General features: G+C 40.3%; 1 protein-coding gene across 3 annotated transcripts in view; it reads right to left on the bottom strand.

The window, feature by feature from the left end:
* The window catches only part of LOC132399808 (extracellular sulfatase Sulf-2-like), a 315,476-nt gene extending 304,376 nt beyond the window's left edge, over positions 1–11,100 (bottom strand). For all 3 annotated transcript variants that reach the window (XM_059980581.1, XM_059980577.1, XM_059980578.1), the window contains exon 1: positions 10,893–11,100. The gene's annotated coding sequence lies outside the window, so the exon portion shown is untranslated. The remainder of the gene's footprint in view (positions 1–10,892) is intronic.
* Between the last annotated feature and the right edge of the window lie 9,153 nt (positions 11,101–20,253).

Here is a 20,253-nt window from a genome sequence, read left to right on the forward strand (position 1 = left end):
AACCACTCCTCCCTCCCCAGCATCGGGATACACATCCACTCCCCCCTCCCCAGCATCGGGATACACATCCACTCCCCCCTCCCCAGCATCGGGATACACATCCACTCCCCCCTCCCCAGCAGCGGGATACACATCCACTCCCCCCTCCCCAGCAGCAGGATACACAACCACTCCCCCCTCCCCAGCATCGGGATACACAACCACTCCCCCCTCCCCAGCAGCAGGATACACAACCACTCCCCCCTCCCCAGCAGCAGGATACACAACCACTCCCCCTCCCCAGCATCGGGTTGCACAACCACTCATCCCTCCCCACCTTTCTCAACATGCATGACCCCAGGGCTCTGTGCTGAGCCCACTGCTGTACACTCTGCTCACACATGTTTACACGGCTAAGCACCCGAGTAATCATATCGTCAAGTTCTCAAATAACACAACTGTGGTGGGGCTCATCACCAACAATGATGAGACAGCCTACAGAGAGGAAGTGGAGGAGCTTAAGGCCAGGTGATAGGCGAATAACCTCTTTCTCAATGTCAACAAAACTAAAGAAATGGTTAAAAACTTCAGGAGAACTAGCACCACTCACCACTCTCTTTACATCGGTGGCACAGCAATGGAAACTGCCAAGAGTTTCAAACTCCTAAGGGTACACAGCTTGCAAGACCTCTCCTGGTCCCAGAACACACTACATAATCTGGAAAGCTCACCAATATCTCCACGTTCACAGGCTGAAGGGAGCTGGACCATGCACATCGATATCCATGTCATTCTGCAGGTGCACAGCAGAGAACATCCTAACAGGCTGCATCACTGCACGGTACAGAAACTACACCACGACGGACAGGAAGCCTCTACAGCGGGTAGTCTAAACAGGCCAATTCATCACCAGCACTAGCCTGCCTGCTATCAAGGACAACTGTACAGAAAGGTGCAAGAAAAGGGCCAGTGGCATCATGAAGGATACCACTCACCCTGTTCTTGGACTGTTTGTCACTCTCCCATTATAGAGGAGGCTACGTAGCACCCATAACTGGTCACCAGACTCAAGAACAGTTACTTTCAATAAACATTAAGGCGGATCAACACCTTCCCCCATCCCTCCATACCCCTCAACATCACTACCTTATCATTTCCTGTCCATCACCTTATGTACAGACACTCCTGTGCCTAGCAACAATTTATGGACATATAATCAGTCAATGGACGTAGGTTTTCTTATGTATTTATGTAAATTTATTGTGTTGTTTTATTATTGTGTTCTTTATTTCATTGTGTTTCTTTTGTGTCACATCATATCTGGAGTAACAATGATATTGTTCTTCACAACAGTTGTGTATGGCAATGATAACTCTGATATTGACAGTCCCAAGGCCTGGCTGTGAAAAAGGGAGGGTTGGGCATGGAGCTTGCAACCACTTCCTGTAAAATCCCCGTGCCACAGAGACAGCAACAGAAGCTTCAAACACCTCATCCCTGGGAGAGGAAGAATACATCAGGGCTACATCTGGGAAATCTTGCTAGACAGGCCCAGGACAGTGGCCTCTGTTGAACTGCTGTCAGAGGCCTATTGCCCAGTAGGGGTGATTGGTTTAAGAAGACTGGAAATGGCATTAAACAATCTTGAATCTTAAGGTAAGAAGATAGGAGGTTTAAAAATGGTGATGGGTAAATACTTGCACACAAAGAGTAGTTGATATTTAGAATAAGCTGCCAGAGGTGGTGGTGGAGACAGGAATAGTACAACATTTACATTTAAGAAGGTGTCTAGACAGATACTTGAATGAGCAGAGCATAGATGGATGTGGAATTAACCCAGATAACTGGGATTAGTATAAAGAGGTACGGTAGATAAACTGAAGTGCCTGTTTCAACTCTACAACTCTGTAATTACTCTATTCTTGTTTATATTGGTGAATAACCATGGCATTTAACCGAATATTAGCATTTTGCTTTGGTTAGAATCTGTTCTTACTACACTTCCTAACCAAAACATTCTCAACCTGAGTCACATCCTGAGAGCCCCTGGCAAACTAAAATATTGGAATTTTATTGTAACAGGAGATCTAATGGATTTAAGGCCAGGACATCTCCGGTTACTCGGTAACACTTCACATCGAAGGTTGTAAATTAGGACTGAGGAATCTCATTTCCCAAGGATTTATATAAGCAAGGATAAAATTTGAAAACAGAGAAGTTATGGTCAACTTATGTTATATATTGTTGGAATCACATTTGGAATGTTGTGTACAGGCCTGTTTGTCATAAAAAAGGATATGGAAATAATGAAAGAATTTCTGGCGAGAATACCAAAGATGATTGACAAAAATTAAGCCTTTCAGGGTGAACATCTTGTGCTTCTTTTCCCTTGTAAAGACAAGCCCAAAAGGTAAAATTGCACAACATTTAATGGACAAGTCAAAGGGAGAATGTTCTCACTTGAGTGAAATAACATTAAAGTCCATTGGTATAAGATAATCATTTAAAGATTAAGTAGAAAATTCAGCATAAATTTCTTTACCCGGGATGTAGTAAGAATGTAGAACTCACAACCGGAGAGGTAGTAATTTAACAGAAAGTTAAACATGTTTATGAGGTAGAAGGAAATTGAGGGTTATAATGAAAGATAAGGGACTAGTTTGCATGGAACACGGAACACATGCCAGAAAAAAAATTGATTGGCCAAAATGGTCAGTTTCTATTCTCTAAAATCTATGTCTTTCATTATAAAGACATTTTATAATTTGTCTTGAACTGACCGTATTTATCAAAAATTCCAAAGTTCGCCTGAAGAACTACAAAAAGAATAATGTACCTGCTTATTGCCCAGTTTGTTTTTATTGCTAATCTTACATGCACAGACTGGCGGAATTAAGCCTTATGAATTAATAACTCTGAGATGTTACTTTGTTACCATAAAATATTGTCAATATGTTGAGGGAGATGGGATGGATTTTTGTCACTTTCTCAATGTATACAGACACTAATACAGTGCACAGTAATATGTGCAATTTCACTGAGTACGTAGCTTCACACTAAAAAGGAGAGAATAAAACCACTGACATGCCAAGTAAATCAGAACGAAGCAAATGGTTTGGAGTGAAGTTACTTAAGGCCAGAACAATGTAATGCAGTAAAGAGGAAGCCTCTGTTTATTAAAGGTTAAATAACAATAATACTGATAACAAGACTTCCTGTTTTCAACAGATTTGCCTGCAGGTTGGGCATGATCTACCAAGTTCTGACCATTTACACAAAGAACTAACTTCTTTTGAAATTGATACATGTTTTAGTGCAATCATTAAAACTGTAGCCAAGATTTGAATGTAGTTTAAGGCTATTAAAGAAAAAGTAGTAGCATTTTACAGCACTCTGAATTAGATTCAATGGTTAGGAAAGGAAAATTGGTGCTGGCCAAATCCAATAGCAAAATGTTCTTACACCTTAAAAGTGCCTATAAAAAGTATTCACCCCGTTTGGAAGTTTTCATGTTTTATTGTTTTACAACATTGAATCACAGTGGATTTAATTGGCTTTTCTGACTGATCAACATAAAAAAGACACTTTATGTCAAAGTGAAAACAGATCTCTACAAGGTGATCTAAGTTAATTACAAATATAAAATACAAAATAATTGATTGTGTTAAGTATTCACCCTCTTTAATATGTCACACTGGTGCAGCCAATTGGTCTTAGAAGTAACATAGTTAGTTAAATGGAGATCGCCTGTGTGCAGTCAAGGTGTTTCAATTGATTGTAGTAAAAATACACCTGTATCTGGAAGGTCCAACTGTTGGTAGGTCAGTATCCTGGCAAAAACTACACCATGAAGACAGAAGAACATTCCAAGCAACTTTACAAAAAGGTTATTGCACAAGTCAGTAGATGGATAAAAGTACATTTCCTTAATATCCCTTGGAGTACAGTTAAATCAATCATTGTAATGGGAAGAATATGGCACAGTTGTAAATCTGCCTCGAGTAGGCCATCCTCAAAAACTGAGTGACTGTGCAAGAAGGGAACCCGTGAGGGAGGCCACCAAGAGACCTATGACAACTCTAGAGAGTTACAATCTTCAGTGACTGAGATGGGAGGAACTGCACACACAACTGTTACCCAGCTGCTTTACCAGTCGCAGCTTTATAGGAGACAATATGATCTCCAGTAAGACAATGACCTCAAGCATAAAATCAAAGCAACATAGGAATGGATTAAAAATAACAAAATTAATACCCCAGAGCGGCCAAGTCAGAGTCCAGACCTCAATCCAATCAAGAATTTGTGGCTGTACTTGAAAAGGGCTCTTTGTTCACGATCCACATGCAATCTGACAGCGGCTTCCCCACCACTGAGCACATTTACACCGAGTGCTGTTGCAGGAAAGCAACATCCATTATCAAGGACCCCCACCACCCAGGGCATGCTCTCACCTTGCAGCTGCCATTGGATAAGTGGTACAGGAGCCTTAGGACCCACACCAAAGTTCAGAAGCAGCTATAACTCCGCAACCATCAGCCTCTTGAACAAAAGGGAATAACTTCACTCGCTCCATTAATGAACTGCTCCCAGAAACTATGGACTCTCTTTCAAGAGAGTTTTCTATAATTATTGGTTATTTATGTATTATTATTTGCTTTCTTTTGTTTTTGTACAGTTTGTTATCTTTTGCACATTGGTTATTGGCCGTCCTGTTGAGTACGGTAAGCAAATGTTTTGAGAGGCTGGTCAAGGACTACATCTGCAACATGCCACCACCCAAACTGGATCCCCTACAATTCACCTACCAACACAACCGATTGACAGACAATGCAATAACCACTGCTCTACATACCATCCTTATATATCTGGAGAAGAAGGATGTCTATGTGAGAGTGGTGTTCTTGGACTACAGTTCAGCATTCAACACCATAATTCCAACCAGGTTTGACTGAAGCTCAGAAACCTCGGCCTTGACCATGACTTGTGCAGCTGGATCCTGGACTTCTTGTCCGATCGCTGGCAGGTGGTAAGAGTGGGCTCCCACACCTCCACCCCTCTGACTCTCAACACAGGAGCTCCTCAGGGCTGTGTACTAAGTCCCTTCCTTTACTCCCTGTATACCCATAACTGTGTCGCCACCCACAGCCCTAACCTGCTAACTAAATTTGCCGATGATGCTACATTGATTGGCCTAATCTCAAACAATAACGAGGTGACCTACAAGGAACAAGTCATCTCTCTGACACAGTGCTGTCAAGAAAACAACCTCTCCCTCAAAGGAGCTGGTTGTGGATTACAGGAGGAATGGAGACAGGCTGACCTCTATTTACATCAATGAATCTGGGGTTGAGAGGGTAAACAGATTTAAGTTCCTCGGCATCCACATCACTGAGGAGCTCACAAAGTCTGTACACACCAGCTATGTGGTGAAAAAGGCACAAGAGTGCCTCTTTCACCTCAGACAGTTGAGGAAGTTTGGCATGGGCCCCCAAATCAGTGGTGTAGACAGCCCAGTACATCTGTATTTGAATGATTCAGGACGTTTACAAAAACAGGTGTGAGAAAAGGGCCTGAAGGATCATTGGGGACCTGAGTCACCCCAACCATAGTCTATTCCAGCTGCTACCATTTGGGAAATGATACCACAGCATAAAAGCCAGAACCAACAGGCTCCGGGACAGCTTCTTCCACCAGGCCATCAGACTGATGAATTCACGCTGATTTGAGTGTATTTCTATGTTACATTGAGTGTATTTCTATGTTACATTGACTGTTCTATTTATCATAAGTTATCTTAAATTACTATGATTGCACATTGTACATTTAGATGGAGATGTAACATAAAGATTTTTACTCCTCATGTATGTGAAGGATGTAAGAAATAAATTCAATTCAATTCAATGATCCTTCTGTATTTCTTAGATTTACTGTGTATGCCCACAAGAAAAGGAATCTCAGAGATGTATTTGCTGACGTATATGTACTTTGATAATAAATTTATTTTGAAATTTGAATCCAGAACCTATCACCCTCCACTTTAAATATACCAATGACTTAGCCTCCACTGCCATTCACAACAATGCAATTCTACAGATTCACCACCTTCTGGCTATAGAAATTCCTCCTTAACTCCGTTCTAAAGGGACGTCTATGCATTCTGAGGCTGTGCTCTCTGGTCCCAAACTGCTCTGCTGTAAGAAACATCTTCTCCATGTCCATTCTGTCTAGGCCTTTCAATATTTGATAGGTTTCATTGACATTTCTTCCCACACACACACTCTTCTAAATTCCATTGAGTATAGGCCCACTTACAAAATCCCAGTTATAAAAACCCTCTTATCAGTTTCTGTTTTCACTATCTTAATCCCCGGTACAATTTAGTATCGCCTATAGAGTTCAGTTATTTTGACTTTAGATAAGCAGCAGTATTGATCCCATGAGACTCTATCAAAGGCACACCTCATTTCACAACCACCTTTCACTTCAAAATATCCTGGATATGTTTGGTGTATTGTGGATCCAGCCTCCGTTTCCTATGACTTCTGTACCTTACTACAGTGTAAGTGTACAATCAATACTTCGATTGTATCTACAAACTACTCCAGGAATTCCTTCCATTGAATTCATACCTACTCCTCCATGATACCTGTATTGGTGCTTCAATATTCTGCCTTTCAGGATACCTACATCTGACTGGGTTCTATTTGCCAAGGTCATCGTGATACCATTTTGTGGCCCTATTACAATTGTCCAGCCATACCTCGATTTATAAAGACTCTCACTGGTTTCAACAATCACTTCTTTAAACATTGTTGACACTCATCAAACCATGTACTGCTTAATCATGGATCAATCAAAACTTCCCATATCACTTAATCCAACTCCTGCTTGAGAAATCTAACTGCAAACCAAAATATGGGTTCTTGACTTTACAGCAAAAAGGAAAAATTCATGATTTTGTGATGATGTTACACAGCCATTGATCTTCATTTCCTCTTTTATCTTCTTATACAATGATATACATAGGAATGCCAGAAACCTATGCTTTTCCTAACTGTTTTCTTGCTAGATTCTATCTGACCCCATAACCATTTGTTCAATGTGACAATCCAGCGTTACATCCAGGATCACGTTCTCATACAGAATGTGCTTTTTATAGACCTCCTAATCTACCCTTGGGAAATTCAAGTCAGCCATAACAAAGACAATTATCTTTGTACACATTGCCATTAGTTGGCTCAAGTTTTTATTCTCTGGTGCCTCCACCTGTTGCAGATAGAATAAGAACCCATGAAATAGTACACTAATTGTATGCATTACGAGGAGCATAATAAATCACTAAGAGACATGGAAAACCACCAAAGTGTATACATTATTCTTATTTCATAAATACACTGAGGTCTAGAAAGCATAAAGAAACTCCTGCATATACTTGTTCTTTCTTAAAAAGGATACATATTTATATTATTTTCAGATTAAACTTGTCATTGGTTATTCAAGTCAGCAGTCTTCTCAAAGGAACATCCCAGTGGTATTGTATCTACTTGTTGACATATAAAAGATGCCACTTCTTGACTGACTTCAAAGGCGTCTTGTGTCACCTCTTCTACAGCCTCCACTGGATTAACTTCTAGAATAGCCTCAATCATATAATTTTATTATATTCTACTGTGCATCTTTTGTAGGTGTCAAATACTTTCTGTGTCCACTCCTAACTCTGCCTTCCACAGTAAATCTGTATAAACCTTCAAGAGTTTTTGGTGACATACCAAATCTCCTCAAATTTGGCCTTGGTGTACTTTTCTTTGAGATCACGTCAATACGTTAGGCCAGAATAAATCCTCTGCAAAGTTGACACCCAAGAACTTGAAGTTGCTCACATTTTCCACTGTTGATGCCTCAATGAGGACTGGTGTGTGTTCTCCTGACTTCCCCTTCCTGAAGTCCCCAGTCAATTCCTTGGTCTGGCTGAAAGTGAGTGCAAAATCATTGTTGTGCCACAACCAATCTATCTACCTCTCTCCTTTCATTTCCATCTGAAATTCTACCAGCAGTGGTGTCATCAGCAAATGTACAGATGGTATTTGAGCTGTGCCTAGACTGTCGTGAGTCTAGAGAGAGTAGAGCAGTAGGCTAAGCACACATCCTTGAGGATTCCCCTCCATCACCCCCAACCCAATTTTTCCCCAACCCTGCACTGTTCATTTCTATCTGCCTGCTAGCTTTTGCTCCACCCTTATCATAATTCTTTTTAATACTAGCTCCCTTCTCTCTCTCATTCAGTCCAGATGAAGCATCTCAACTCAAAATGTTAACTGACCATTTCCCGCCACAGGGCAAGAGAATTCCTTCAGCATTATGTGTTTTTTTTTTCTGCAGGGGCCTATCATTCAGCATCTATGGATAGATAGTACACTGTTTCAAGCTCCTCTTAATTTGTAAATTGGACTGATCTGATATACACATATTCCAACTTAAAGCAGAAGATAAAGCAGGACAATGTAAAATAAAATTAAAATATTTTTGTCAGGATCTGAAAGTTCAAGATCCAAAGTCAAAATCCATTCTTTTGTAAATAAACTAAGGACAAAATCTATTCTATTGCCAGTTCAATGGCTTCATATCACTTCAGGATTGGGGAAAAGCAGGTAAAACTTTGTTAGGCTGAATGTCTATCTCCACCCTTTGGGCTATAATAAATGGCTCCCTCTAGTGGCCCTGTCAAGTTCACACATTGTAAAGGATTGAAAATATCCCTGCTGAAGGTTGCACACTATTTAAATATGGATATTAAAAGTGGAAAAAAAAATCAGAAACAGCCATAGTGTCACTCCATACTTTGCCTTCTTTTATCTCAATAGCTTAATTCCTTTTTATTCAGAGACACTCATTTGGGGATAAAGCAGTCAATCCTCAATGTGCACAGAATTCTAATTTTGGCTTTTGCAAATTATCCACTATTCAAATTGCCTCATTAATATTTAAATAAATTCTGCGTGCAACCTGACCATTTTTGCAGCCATCGATGTATCGTGCACAAGAGAAGTAAGGGCTCCCTCAGCAGGTAAGGGTCCATCTCTGAGGATAAATATTTAGCATGATCCCATTTCCATGAAGGTCATTGGCTGCCCTGTGTCTCAACCTATCCAAATGCTACTTTTAAATAAGGGGTTTTTGTTTTTGCATCAGGATTGTGCTCACGTTACACTGGAGATTCACCTGGATCTAATCTGCACATGCATTATGCCTGTGTTCATTACGCTGGGGAAAACCCTTCTTATTTCATATTCATGTAGTTCTGTGTGCATCCAGCACATGCAAACAGAATGTAGGTGTAAATAACAATAAATGTTTTGTCATTTTTCATGAGTAAATACAAGGGGAAATAAAATGTTTTTTTTAAATATGTTGAACTTTTATGTGATAATTTTAGTGCACTGTTGAATCAAAAGAGCTACTGCATGTTTCTGGAATTAAACTAAGATTGGATTTGGTCTATAGATCAATGACAGCTTAGTTATTAAACAAAACCAGGCCAAATCCCAACACAATCACAGGCATTCTGTGAGATGTGATCTGTACCCTTGGACACAAGCATTCAAGGCAGAAGTCAGATCATGCACTTTCAGAATGTGAATAGAATGGAATGTAACATTTGAAGAGACTGGCTGCAAAACATAAATAATTGCTAATAATCAAAGCTTAATATTTCTTTCACATTGGTAAATCGTCTTGCCCAATGGTATAACAATAAAAAAAACAGAAAAAAATCAAAGTAATTCTGAATCCTTTCTCTTTGCATTCTGTTAGCCTTAATGCAAATAATCTTTGTTACTTTGTACATTCAAAACACTGAACATTAAAATGACCAAACCGACAGTTTATACCACCAATATAATGCGCTGATAACATAATAATCAATTATATGATAAAGTAATTACTGTCATTTACATTATAATCTAGACTGATAATATCATGCCCTCATTGAACCCTGTTTCCTCTAACACCAATGATAGAACCAGTATCTATAATATTGTGCAAGCTGAGTTACAATGTCTAAATATAAGAAGGACTTTCATATGGAAACAGTGGAAGATTAATCAGAAATCATAAATAAATTTAATTCAAAATACTACTTTATCCTCAACAGAATACTTAGTAAATGGAAAATAAAATTTAGTATGAAGGAATACAAAGTTATTATGAACCAACATTTTAAACGCAATTAAATAAAATGACATTCCTAAGAACCACACAAGGTTGCAAATGAATAATAGAATGTAATAAGTGTAAGTTAAAGTCATAAAATGTCCAAAACATGCTCTCATAGCAGGCTTAAAGGACTGTAGAGATCATTATTGCTTCATGTCATAGAACTGATCTGAAGTGTTTCTCCATTATGGTTTTTATGAGAGCTCAAAATAGGTAAAAATAAACAAAGAAATTAAAGTTTTATAAGTATCTAGAACTGTATCGTGAACTGTTCTGCAACTTCATCCAGACAACCACACAGAATTATAGCCTATAATTAAGAATTCACTCTCAGGGAACTAAAAACACTATTTATATCTTCCCATAATCTATGGGAAATAGAAATGATAAGCATTATTAAGTTAATTCATTCACCTTGACAAATGTTTTGTCAGACTGGTGTTCAATATTAAGATCACCGTGAGATTAAATATCAGTGGTGAAAACATTAGAAAGGAAGGAATTACAGCCAACGGTGGCTCAGCACAGGGTTTACTCCAACCATTCTGAATCATTCATTTTAAAACGATTTCCATAAAATACGATTGCCTTACTTTCAGCATGGTATAATCTTACTGTAACTGTTTCCAAGCTGGTACACATCACTGATACACAGCACAGACTCACAAAGTAATGCACAAAACAGCAGCAGTTCACATTACCTTTATCAGTCAGTCTTCTCTCATTTCTGGGACACAGGGCTGCTCAGAAAGGGACCCCTTAACAATGCCAGCAGGCTGAGGCCACACAGCTCCGAAAAGGGATCTCAATGGCTTCTCCTCTCAACCTCATTCAACTGCGATGACTGAATTAGGCCAGATCTAACCATCTGTTGAAACACGCCTGGATTAGTCACTGTACTCTGTTTGCACCCAGTGTGAAAGCTGCAGGCTGGGTGTTTCCAAGAAGCAGAGGCGGAGCATAGATTGCCATCTAAAGCACTCCAGAATTTTATGATTGGTACCTTGCACAGCTAATTGGTAAATGAGCTGTGTGAGGTGGAGAAACTTACTAAGTGGATCGGTTGTGTGTGAGCTGCTTGATGCTGCCTGTGATTCAAGGACCTTGCAGATTCTTGGCAGAGTATGTTTGTGTATTCACGGTACATCTGTAGCAGACATTTCCATCTGATCAGCTGCTTATTATGCATACACGGGGAAAAAGGTTTACTTTATTTATCAGGAAACAGCTGACTTAATTGTTTTCAGCAACAACCGATTTCATTCACCTTAATATAGTAAGAAGATGTACAATGAAAGTACCACATATATTGTAAGATTCCAGATGATACACCTTACTAGCAATCATATCTAAAAAAAAAGTAAGTCACAAAATGTACAAGAGAATACATCAATCTGAAATCTTCCTTAATAATCACTCAGTAGTAAATATCTGTGTTACTCTGCTAACAAATCACAAAATTCTATACATCTTTTTATGTGGCTGTCCAAGTGGAATATAGTTTGTTTAAATAACCAAGCAGGATGTTTGAACAGATATTGTCATCATTTATTTCCTTCCTTATGAAGGAAGCATCTTTACGATCAATTCTGTCGAGAGTTAAAAGCAGGTGTGTCTTCTTATCGGAGAATGTCTGGGAGTGTGCACGATGCTCAGCTTCAGTCAGCTCTAGTAAAAAATGGACTGTAACAAATTGCCAGACCATCTTTTATAGACCACCGATGTTAATAAAAGGAAAAGGAGAGTATAAAACAGGCGGACAACTCACAGTGTCCTTTTGCATCACCAATGAGGAGGAATTTCAGTGCAAGAATTTGCAATTCCTACGACTGTATCGATCAACTTTACAGAGATCATAAAATTTTTAAAGATCAAGACACAGCTGCAAAGCTAAGGGATTCCCGACATCACTCAGGAACCTGATGCATATTTCCTCTACTAAATTATTATATCTTGTGAGTGTGATTAGTAACTTCAGTAGCCTCTCATTTCTAAAACTTTCCAGGAAAATAATATCAAAGTAATCATTTGTGCGAAATTAACACCAGAGACATAGGTAAGGAAAGTGTACACCACATAGAAAGTGTAGGTCTATTGAAGGATGTATCTGGTAATCTATGTGTGGAGTCACAGGAAATGACTGAGTTTTTAAATGGATATTTCTTTTCTGTATTTACCAATGAGAAGGAAGCTAGTGAATTCAGAGAGCTAGCAATGATATTCTGAAGTACATCAACATTACAATGGAGGAGGTGTTGCAGGTTCTGAAACACAAAAGCCTGACGAAGTGTATCCTAGCATGTTATGGGAAGCAAGAGAGGAGATTGCTGGGGCCAAGACAGAAAATTTTGTGACTTTGATGAGGTGAAGTACCGGGTGACTGACTGAAAGCTAATGCCGTGCCTTTATTTAACAACTGTTGCAGGGATAAGCCAAGGAACAACAGGCCAGTGAACACCGTAACAGTGGTTGGAAACTTATTGAAAGCGTTTTTGACAAACATGATTTATTTGCATTTAGAAAGATAGTTATTATTAGGGAAAATCAGCATGCAGGAAACTATCTCTCACAAATTTGACTTAAGTATTTAAAAAAATGGTTCCAAAAAATTTGAGGAGCACAAGATGGTAATGCTGTCTTCATGAACTTTAGCAAGGTCCCACTTGGGAGGTTGATCTGGAAGGTTGGAATGCATGAAATCCAGAGTGAGATGGTTATTTGGATACAAAATTGGTATTGTGGTAAGAGGCAAAGGGTGACAATCTTTTTCAGATTGGGTTTCTGTGAACAATGTGGTGGCCCAGTGCTGGCATATTCTATTTTTCCTCATATTCTATTTTTCATCATATACATCATGATTTGAGCAGCAGATGTAGTGTATATGGATTTCAGCAAGGCATTTGATAAGGTACCCCATGCAAGGCTTATTGAGAAAGTAAGAAGGCATGGGATCCAAGAGGACATTGCTTTGTGGATCCAGAACTGGCTTGCTCACAGAAGGCAAAAAGTGGTTGTAGGCGGGGCTTATTCTGCATAGAGGTCGGTCACCAGTGGTGTGCTTCTTATTAATGACCTGGATGAGGAAGTGGAGAGATGAGTTAGTAAATTTGCTGATGACACAAAGATTGGGGGTATTGTGCACAGTGTGGAGGGCTGTCAGAGGTTACAACAGGACATTGATAGGATGCAAAACTGGGCTGAAAAGTGGCAGATGGAGTTCAATCCAGATAAGTGTGAGATGGTTCATTTTGGTAGGTCAAATATGATGGCAGAACATAGTATTAATGGTAAGACACTTACCAGTGAGGAGGATCAGAGGGATCTTGGGGTCCGAATCCATAGGACACTCAAAGCTGCTGCGCAGTTTGACGCTGTGGCTAAGAAGGCATACGATGCACTGGCCTTCATCAATCATGGGATTGAGTTTAGGAGCCAAGAGGTAATGTTGCAGCTATATAAGATCCTGGTCAGACCCCACTTGGAGCACTGTGCTCAGTTCTGGTCGCCTCACTACAGGAAGGATATGGAAACCATAGAAAGGGTGCAGAGGAGATTGACAAGGATATTGCCTGGATTGGAGAGTATGCTTTATGAGAATAGGTTGAGTGAACTCAGCCTTTTCTCCTTGGAGTGACGGAGGATGAGAGGTGACCTGATAGAGGTGTACGGGATGATGAGAGACATTGATTGTGTGGATAGTCAGAGGCTTTTTCCCAGGGCTGAGATGGCGAGCATGAGAGGGCACAGTTTTAAGGTATTTAGAAGTAGGTACAGAGGAGATGTCAGTGATAAGTTTTTTTTTAAAACGCAGAAAATGGTGAGTGCATGGAATGGGCTGCCAGTCACGGTGGTGGAGATGGATACGACAGGGTCTTTTAAGAGACTCCTGGATAGGTACATGGAGCTTAGAAAAATAGAGGGCTATGGGTAACCGTAGGTAATTTCTAAGGTAATGTCATATTCGGCACAGCTTTGTGGGCCAAAGGGCCTGTATTGCGCTGTACATTTTTCTATGTTTCTATGATTTGAATAAGAATGTAACTGGCATGATTCTAATGTGGACATAAAGAAATTTTCCCACAGTTACCAAAGGATAGTTATCAAATGTGAAAGTGGTCAAAGGACTGGCATATGGAATTTAACTCAGTCAAACATAAAGTGATGCATTTGGGAATTTAAACGAGGACAGGACATGCATACACTCAGCGGCCACCTTATTAGGCACCTGTTATACCTGATAAGGTGGCTACTGAGTGTATGTTCGTGGTCTTCTGCTCCTGTAGCCCATCTACTTCAAGGTTCAACATGTTGTGCATTCAGAGATGCTCTTCTGCACACAACCATTGTAACTTGTGGTTATTTGAGCTGCTGCCACCTTCCTCTCAGCTTGAACCAGTCTGGCCATTCTCCCCTGATCTCTCTCATTAACAACGTGTTTTCACCAACAGAGCTGCTGTTCCCTGAATGTTCCTCATTGTTCACACCATTCTAGAGACTGTTGTGTGTGAAAATCCCAGTTTTTGAGACACTCAAACCCCCTGTCTAGTAAACATCCCACAGTCAAAGTCACTGAGATCACATTTCTTTCCCATTCTGATATTTGGTCTGAACGGCGACGAAACCTCTTGACCATGTCTGCATGCTTTTCTGCATTGAATTTCTGCCACACGATTGGCTGATTAGATATTTGCTTTAATGAACAGGTGTGCCTAATGAAGTGGCAACTGAGTGTATTTGGCAGGACCATGAGGAGTGTTGTTGGACAGAGAGATTTGCGTTTGCAAGTACAAAGTTTCCTGAAAGTAGCAATGCAGGTAGACAAATTCAGATTAATTTATTTTTCACATATACATTGAAACAAGTACAGTGAAATGAGTTTCAACCACATAATCTAACAGTTTGCTGGGGCAGCCCATAGGTGTCACCACACATTTTAGTGTCAACATAGCATGTCTACAATGTTCGGCAGAAAAACACAACCGCAAATTAAGCTTCTTTCCTCCCTTCCACACACCGACCTTTCACACACACAGGACTGGCTGCCTTTAGAGTCATTGACCCAGGACTCTCAGACTCACAGACAGCAGGCCAGACTCACAATTGCAGACATTGGGCTCTGACATCTGGACATACCAACCCAGGAACTTTGACCAATCACAAGATTGTCAAAATTGACAGACCTTGGATGACCATCTCGGAACATAACTGCAGTTCTCCTTTAAGGAAACAGAACCAGGGTTAGCATACTAGCTTACAGATACAACTGAAACGCAGAGGCCTTAGACCCCCACACCTGACCATCCTGCTGGCGAATGTACGGTCTCTGGAAAATAAAACTGAAGACCTCAGAATAAGATTGCAGTGCCAGAGGGACATCAGGGACTGTTGTCCACTTTGTTTCATCAACATGTGACTAACTCCAGCCATTTTGGGTGCAGTGCTGCAGCCCAATGGTTTCACCAATCTTGCAAATTCAGGACATTTGAGGCTTTTAAAGATGGAGATGTGTTGCCCTTAAGGCATTTGTTTAGTTTATTACATTTTCGCTTTAGTAATTCATTTGTAATTATTTTATAAAGTTAAGGTTGTTGAAAGTAAATTCATTGTCTGTGATGTATCGCGTCATGCGATGACGTCACACCCGTTTTTGCCGCATCTTGTGGGAAAATACCAGTTTGGAGAAAGGGGAAGGAGGGGGCTTGTGTGTGCAGGATCAGCACGAGGAAAGTTTCTTTCTATGCACTAAGAAACATTATAGAAGCAATGGCGTAAGTTCATAAGATAATCGATATGTTGAAGTAAAAATGTTAACGCTGATTCTGTTAAAAGTAATGACGGTTGATAAAGTTTATTTTCTTGTGCTATTGAAAGAGTTGCTGGATAGTTTGTGTTGAAGTGTATTTAAAGACAGTTGATGGCGTAGGTAGATCCTGACTGTATGTTGTACTTTAATGTAATATAGTTTGTTGTAGTTTTACTTTTGCAAGTATTATGATGTAAATGTGATGTCAAGAAGGAAACAAATACTGTATATATTTTGTATTGTTTTATCAACAATTTTCACCATACGTTAATGTGGAAGAGTGAACAGTAAACGGTTAATCTTACCGCGATCGTGCCTCATTGACTACGGTTTACCTAGGTGTTTAGTTCAGGGTTTTTACATCTGAATAAGAACACTACAGGAGGAGATGGACTATGCTTTATCTCATCGAAGTGCAAAGATGTGACCTACAGAAGGCTATTTTAAGAGTGAAAAACAGTTCCGATTAAACCTAGAAATGGATTCAGATGCACAGCAACTCTACCAGGGTTTGCAAAGTATTACTTCCTACAAGGTGAAACACATGTCGTGAATGAGTTATAATGCATCATAATGCATCAATTACTGATTGTGTAGGGCACTGAAAACCTGTGCCAACCAACTGATGAGCATTTTCAAGGCCATCTTCAGCCTATCATTGCTGCAGTCAGAGGTCCCAGCTGCTTCAAAAGGGCAACAATCACACCGGTTCTCAAGAAGAGCCGTGTGAGCTGCCTCAATGTCTACCCCCCAGTTGCACTCAGATCTATGGTGATGAAGTGCTCTGAGAGGCTGGTTGTGTGCAGAGTCAATGACCACCTGAGCAAGGATCTTGACCCGCTGCAGTTTGCCTATGGTCAAAATAGGTGTACAGCAGATATTATCTCATAAGCTCTACACTAGGTCATCAATCATCTGGACAATAGCAATACGTATGTCGGCTTGTCATTTGTTGATTACATCTCAGCATTCGACACCATCATACCCTCAGTCCTAATTCAACAAGCTTGAAAAGCTGGGTCTCTGTACCTCTCTCTGCAACTGGATCCTTGAATTCTTCATTGGGAGGCCACAGTCAGTGCAGATCAAAAACAACATCTCCTCTCCTCCTCCTTATCAACACTGATGCACTTCAAGGATATGTAATTAGCCCACTGCTCTACTCTCTCTACAACCACGGCTGTGCAGCTAGGCACAGTTCAAGCACCATCTATAAATTTGCCAATGACACATTATATTAGACACACACACACACACACACACACACACACACACCTATATATATATATATAATCCTAAGACATAGGAGCAGAATTAGACCATTTGGCCCATTGAGTCTACTCTGCCTGTCCATCATCGCTGATTTACTATTCCTTTCAACCCCATTATTCGGCCTTCTCCCTGTAACCAGTGATGACCTGACTGACCAGGTACCTATCAACCTCTGCCTTAAATATTCCCAATGACTTGGCCTGCACAACAGTCTGTGGCAAAGAATTCCGCAGATTCACCACCGTCTGGATAATTTTTTCCTCATCTCTGTTCTAAATGGATGTCTCTCAGTTCGGAGGCTGTGCTCTCTAGTCCTAGACTATCCCACTATAGGAAACATCCTCTCCATGTCCACTCCATCCAGACCTTACAATATTTGATAGGTTTCAATGAGATTCTCCCTCATTCTTCTAAACTCCAGTGAGTACAAGCCCAGAGCCATGAAATGCTTCTCCTATATTAATCCGTTTCATCCTGGGATCATTTTTGTGAAACGTTTCTGGAGTCTTTCCAATACAAGCATATCCTTTCTTAGATAAGGGACCCAAAACTACTTACAATAGTCCAAGAGTGGTCTGATCAATGCCTTAAAAAGCCTCAGCGTTACATCCTTACTTTTGTATTCCGGACCTCATGAAATGAATGCCATTCGGGCTTAAAGATTTAATCGCTGTAGAGGATTTCTTGCTCTTTTTGGATAAAGTCTTTCATGACTAGAGGGATCACTGCTTGGCAGCTGAGACTTGCATCTGTGTAACAACCTTAGGTTCTGGGTCCTTCCTCTTGGTAATTGTAGAAGATGACTCTAAGACTGCAGGAAGTAGTTCTGATAGTAATAGCTAAATTTCTTATCAGTTGAATCTGCTCTCAACTGATTGATGTGTTATCTCTCGGTGACTTCAGACTCAATCTCTTCAGTGTAGGAGAGTGATCTAGTTCTGTCCTTGATCTTTCCAAGTACCCACTTTGGATCACCTCTGAGTCCGTCACTAATTCTGCTTCTTCAGGAGTGAAATATTAAACCTTCTTGTTTGAGGAGCCTTCAATTTGTCTCAGCTGTTTGCCTTGCATCCTCTTTCTAGGATTTGGTTTGAGTGAATGCAAGGGACGATCCAGAAACAGCATTGCTCGTGAGTTGTTGGTGGTGCAGAGTGTTATGTCTCTACAGCTGTATATTAATTAAATAAAGGGACACACACAGGTATATTCATGTAGGGGATAGAGAGGGGGACGGAACAGATCAACGTGGATAGGTAAGTTATCAGTCCATAAATAGTGCTGAGGGGAGTCATTGTTCTAAAAGAAATAGATCCAAACATTACACTTCCTCCCCCTCTAGATTAATGCAATATAAAATTGTATATGTAACAAAATATTTAATTTCCCTTTAACAAACCATATTCAAATAAACATCCTTTCACAATGAAACTCCATAACTAACTTCATTATACTAAAGATTCAGTCTTTTGGGTGATGCTCTGTTTCTTTCAGGATAGCACCTTTGGACCTGTTGAGTGGCATCAGGTTTGGCAGATGTCTTGACAAAGACAACTTTTTCTATTGCAGGTGTTGCATTGCTGTTAGTGACATGATCATCACTGAGAGGTAAATCTGGTGGCCATAATGTGTCCATATTGTTGGATGCATTTGACTCAGGTGTGTTCTTTGGCTGAGCATCCAGTATCTGGTCCATATGACGTCTCCATGTATGGTCCCCAACATCCACTGTGAACATCAGTGGTCCAGTTTTTGTAGCTGCCCTAACAGGAGTCCACTTGTCTTCTCGGTAATCACGAGCTAGGACTTCCTGTCCAAATTCAAAGTTCATTGCTGATTTACTTGGCAACTGGCTGAACTGTTTATTCTGCACTTCCCTCCATAGATCTGCTTTCAGGAGGTCTATGCAAGATCTCAGATTCCTGCTCATGAATAGCATTGCAGGTGTTCAATTTATCATTGCATGAACAGATTCCTAGCGCACAAAAAAGAAGTTGTCCACCTTGAGCTGTAGAGAAATGTCCTCCTTGTCCATAGCATTAATAGACTTAGAAACATAGAAAACCTACAGCACAGTACAGGCCCTTCAGCCCACAAAGTTGTGCCAAACATGTCCCTACCTTAGAAATTACTAGGGTTACCCATAGCCTTCTATTTTTCTAAGCTCTATGTATCTATCCAAAATCTCTTAAAAGACCCTATCGTATCCACTTCCACCACCATTGCCAGCAGCCCATTCCGTGCACTCACCACACTCGGAGTAAAAAACTTACCTCTGACATCTCCTCTGTACCTACTCCCAAGCACCTTAAATCTGTGCCCTCTTGTGGTAGCCATTTCAGCCCTGGGAAAAAGCCTTTGAGTATCCACATGATCAATGCCTCTCATCATCTCATATACCTCACCTCTCATCCTCCTTGAAGACTTCTTGAAGGTTTGGACAAACCACTCAGCTAACCCGTTCTTTTCTGGGTGCTGAGAAGCTGACAGGAAATGTTTGATGCTATTTTTCATTAAGAATAGTCTGAACTCTTCTGACATATATTGTGGTCTGTTGTCACTCACAATTTGCTCAGGCAAGTCATTTCTGGTGAAGATAGTCCTCATAATGGAAACAGTCTTTTCTGAGGTGGTTGACCTCATTGGTATCCACAGCAATCAGAAACATGGAGTCCATGAATAGTCCAGTGAAGTTAATATGTACTCCCATGGGTGTAACAGTTTCTGGTGGGGTGCATTTTGAACTTTGCTCAAATCTTCAATCTGTCAATCTATTTCTGGCCATCACACATAGCTCCACGCGAGTCCCTTCATCTTGACTGTACCCAGGTCTCCATTGTGAAGGTTTTCTAACTTAGAGGGAACCACAACATGAGATCCACACATCAGCATTCTTTCACGTACAGATAATTGGCCTTGTCTTATTGAGAACTCTGGAAACATAGGATTACAATGAGCTGACCATCCTTGCATGGTGATGTCATAGACTT

This window comes from Hypanus sabinus, chromosome 9, assembly GCF_030144855.1.
Source record: "Hypanus sabinus isolate sHypSab1 chromosome 9, sHypSab1.hap1, whole genome shotgun sequence".
NCBI lineage: Eukaryota > Metazoa > Chordata > Chondrichthyes > Myliobatiformes > Dasyatidae > Hypanus > Hypanus sabinus.